Consider the following 4,885-nt stretch of genomic DNA (forward strand, 5'->3'; position numbering starts at 1 on the left):
AAAGCAGACCGACCGAGATGTGCTCTCTACGAAGTCTACAATTAAAATGGCTCTCACCAAGCCACTCCCATCCTGCGAGCACCTTTTTCAGAAATAGCGTGTTATTTGAATTGAAATTTAACGATTGGTTGTTTAATACTAAGCAATTTCGTGTTATTTGAACTGAAATTTAACGATTGGTTGTTTAATACTAGGCAATTTCGTGTTATTTGAACTGAAATTTAACGATTGGTTGTTTAATACTAGGCAATTTCTGAAAACGCTGCTCGCAGGATGGGAGCGGCTTGATGACAGCCATTTTAATTGTAGACTTCCTAGAGGGCACATCTTGGTCGGTCTGCTTTACTGTGATATTTACAGTGGATATTGGTTATGGGATTACGAGAATATCTGAAATATGTTAAGTAAGCGATTTTAATGATTCACTTAAAAGTAACAAAGAGAAAGATGCTGGTTTTTTTCAAATACAAATTGAATAATAATAAAATAAAAGTACAAATTGAATAAAAATTCATTTTTTGTATAAAATGGAATTGGTTTTCTTAAAAAAATGCATTTATTATATATAAAAATTTTATTATATATAAATAATAAATATATATATATTTATTATTTATAAATATATATATATTTATATATATAAATTCATTCATTCACCACCAATACCGCCCCGTGCTATTCGGAATTGGGAACCCGAAGGTTTGTGCGGACGGTGCAACCGGGCACGGGGTGGAGACGCGAACGCGTTCCCAAGATGGCGTCGCCATGAGGTGCACGTCAATGTCCGGCTGAAATTTTCTGAAATGAAATATTGAACAACTCTGAGCGGTGGATCACTCGGCTCACGGGTCGATGAAGAACGCAGCCAGCTGCGAGACTTGGTGTGAATTGCAGGACACATTGAGCACTGATTTTTCGAACGCACATTGCGGCCTCGGGTACCTCCCGGGGCCTCGCCTGTCTGAGGGTCGGATGACTAAATCCGAAGGATTGTCTGCGGCGGCGAGTTCGCCAGCGCTCTCCTACGTGGCCGTCTCCGGGTGCAGAAGTCGCCCGGTCGGCTCAAGTAGAAGGTGGCCGACGATAAAAACGACCTCCGAAACGCGCTGCCCTGCGCGAAAAGGCGGATTTTAAGCAGCGAACAATTCGCTGGCCTAGTGCTAGGGCGGTGCGGAGATCGAGTGCCACCGGTTGCGGACTTGCAACCGACGAAACATTTTTTTTTAACAAAAATGTCGACCTCAGATCAGACGAGACGACCCGCTGAATTTAAGCATATAAATAAGCGGAGGAAAAGAAACCAACAGGGATTCCCTAGTAACAGCGAGCGAACGGGGAAGAGCCCAGCGCCGAATTCCGCGTCCCTTGTGGGCGTCTGGAAAATGTGGCGTTTAGGAGAGAGCGTTCCGTCGGTTGACGGCGTCGCAAGTCCCCCTGAACGGGGCTGTGACCCAGAGCGGGTGCGAGGCCCATAGCTGATGCCGTCTCCGTCGGTTGCGATCTCCTTGGAGTCGGGTTGCTTGGGAGTGCAGCCCTAAGTGGGTGGTAAACTCCACCTAAGGCTAAATACGAATAGCAAACAAGTACCGTGAGGGAAAGTTGCAAAGAACTTTGAAGAGAGAGTTCAAGAGTACGTGAAACCGCTCAGAGGCAAACGGGTGGGCCCTCGAAAGCCGAAAGCGGGGGGATTCAGTCAGTGGAAGGGTGGCTGGTGCCCGTCTGAATGACGGACCGCGCCAGGCCGGACGAGGATCAGAGTCCTCCCGGTCGCTGACGCACTTCCCTCTGCTAGTAGGACGCCGCAACCGGTTGGGTTCCAGAAAGGAAATTGTCAGCCATAAGGGCGGGCGATGGAAGGTGGCGCTTTGGTGTCGCCGGTTGTTATCCGGCCTGCCTGGGGCGTGACGCCCGACCACGGTCGGGCGTCATATATTTATGTATAAATAATAAATGCATTTTATATATGCAAATAATATATATGCAATTATATTTGCAAATTATATATGCAAATAATTTTATAAATGCCTTTTATATATAAATAATAAATGCATTTATTATTTATATATAAAAGGGGAATTCGTGATGGAGTTCACGAAAATTGAAAGGGGAATTCGTGATGGAGTTCACGAAAATTGAAGCCCACTTTCTGGCTACGCAGCTACAGTAATGCCGGACGCAAAATGCACATGGAGCTAAATGCAGAACATGCATCCAGTACTACATATTTAGACAAAATAATCAAGTACTCTACCTCATTTCGCATATATGTTCCACAATAAATGCAAATTCCGTTGTGAGTTAATCTTTAACATTAAAATCGCTTACTTAACATGTTTAAGACATTCTCGTAATCCTATATCCACTGTAAATATCACAGTAAAGCAGACCGACCGAGATGTGCTCTCTACGAAGTTTACAATTAAAATGGGTCTCACCGAGCCACTTACATTCTGCGAGCAGCGTTTTCAGAAATAGAACTGAAATTTAACGATTGGTTGTTTAATTTCTAGTTGTTTAATTGCAATTGGTTGGCAATTTCTGAAAACGCTGCTCGCAGGATGCGAGCTGCTTGATGACAGCCATTTTAATTGTAGACTTCGTAGAGGGCACATCTTGGTCGGTCTGCTATACTGTGATATTGGTTATAGGATTTCAAGAATATCTTAAATATGTTAAGTAAGTGATTTTAATGATTCGCATAAAAGTAACAAAGAGAAACATGCTGGTTTTTTTCAATTGTAGATTTTGAATAAAGCGAAAATAATCTCCTCCAAGCCGCTTTCGAAACGAGCGACTTCCAATTGATGAATTCAACTATTGGTAATTTAATTCTTCTCTTTTTTTTGGAGTAGATGGAACTTCGACTGTGCAATTTTCAAACTGCTTTTCATTCAACGGTGTGAAATTAGAAGGGAACAGATCGGTAGGGCTATGCTATACTAAACCTCTTCTACGAATAATGTAGTAAGTTATGTTCTATGTGATAAATTCATGTTATATAAAACACCTTTGTATTTCTATAAAATTATAGTTTTTAGGCACTTTTGGTAATGATTACAAGAAGCGGACTGGACATATGACTTAACGGAAAATCCCGGAGGACGGTGTAATTTTGGCAAGGTTGTTAATGACAATAATGGCAGTGTTTTACTGCAACAGGATCTATAGAAAATTTGGGCAGATGTGCTGAGAAGTGGCAACTGCAGTTTAACATTGAAAAATGCAAAGTACTGCATATGGGTAGAAATAACTCCAGAGAAACTTATGAACTGTGTGGTACTACACTTAAGGAAGTAGAAAATGCGAAAGACCTGGGAGTAATTGTGCAATCAGATATGAAGTTTTCTGAGCAATGGAGACAGGCTGCCAGGGCAGATCATGGGGTAATAATGCCCCCATGACGAAAAATTTTTGGTTAGGGGGGGGAATATGCCTACACTAACCAAAAATTTCAAATTAAAGAAAAAGAACACAGGAGGCAGTCTAAAAAAAAAACGAAAAAGCCTGGTCACCAGGCCCCTTCCCTTACGATAATACCTGGATATGCCACTGGCTGCTAGTAATGTTTTTTTTATTTTAATTTTTTAATAATGTTTAGCAGAAGAAAGTTTGTTCAACCAAGTTTCTGCTTTCGATATAGATTTGTTGGGAAGTAAACTGGAACATAATCTATGCAATTTGGGGTATTTCATCTTAGGAATCATACACAAGTACTTGATATACCACAATTTGAACAAAACGTTTTGGAGCATTTTCAGCATCTTGACCAAAATATTTTGAAGTATTTCATGTAGCCACAATTGGAAAGAAAATACTTTAGGAACTGTCAGATGAACTAAGTTTAAATGCACTCTTCCTTTGAAGGATGTAAGGCAAGAATTAACAGCTAGATGGTTGTACATTAATTGTTACATTGTTCAGGTCTGATGCAGTTAAGAAATTTAGTACTCCCAATACAGCCATTGCAGATGGATCAGTTTTGATCTAGTAGTAGTGGCATGTGATGCAAGAAAGCAAGTGTTATGAGCTTATGCAGTATCAGCCAAAAAAAAAAAAAAAAAAATGCCTCTCTAGTTCCTCAGGTGCCTCCGTAGCCAGGTGGGAAGGAGCAGCAGTGTGTAGCACACGCTTCTTGATTAGACCGGGGTTCAAGCCCGTCACCACCAAATACAGAGGATGTGGAAAGGTCAGGGAATGACCACCGCTTATCCCCGAACAATATGGCCTTAGTTGCTAATACTCCTAAAAACCAAATAACTAACTAACTCCAGTTCGTCCTTAAATTTATTTCACCTATCAACTTACACAACGACAGATGGAAGTTTGTTCCAGCAATTAACCATCTGGCTAGCTAAAGGATAATTTCTGCACATCTATTTATGAACCTATGGAGGCATAATTTGAATTTATGCCCCCATAGATTCGTAATCTGAAGAAGTGGAAGGATCCTATCAGAATTCAGCATGCTCAACCCGTTCAAGTCCTTATACACCTCAATCAGATCACCGCGCAGGTGCGTAGTCTCCAGCCACTGCATTTTGCAGAACTTATGCCTCTCTAGGTAAGAGGATCCCTAAATTCCCCTCACCAATCTTGTTACCCTTCTCTGTACACACTCAAGCAAATCTACATGCTTCCTAAAATGAGGCCTCGAGACCTGTACGCAGTACTCAAGGCGTGGCCTGACCATTGCCTTATAGAGAGGGACAATCGTCTCCTTTTCCTTGCTATCAAAATTCTTATATATCATTGACAAAATCCCATGCACTGGCGGCCTGTCTGCATTGCTCAGAAAACTTCATATCTGACTGCACAATTACTCCCAGGTCTTTTTCATTTTCTACCACATTAAGTGTAGTACCACAAAGTTGGTACGTTTCTCTGG

General features: G+C 41.5%; 1 non-coding gene across 1 annotated transcript; it reads left to right on the forward strand.

The window, feature by feature from the left end:
• Window positions 1-817: 817 nt before the first annotated feature.
• On the forward strand, window positions 818-971 carry LOC150079902 (5.8S ribosomal RNA). The gene has a single exon (XR_016547599.1). It is a non-coding gene; the product is annotated as a 5.8S ribosomal RNA (ribosomal RNA).
• The last annotated feature ends 3,914 nt before the right edge of the window (window positions 972-4,885 follow it).

This window comes from Mastigoproctus giganteus, chromosome 10 (genome assembly GCF_048544385.1).
Source record: "Mastigoproctus giganteus isolate SK-2022 chromosome 10, ASM4854438v1, whole genome shotgun sequence".
NCBI lineage: Eukaryota > Metazoa > Arthropoda > Arachnida > Uropygi > Thelyphonidae > Mastigoproctus > Mastigoproctus giganteus.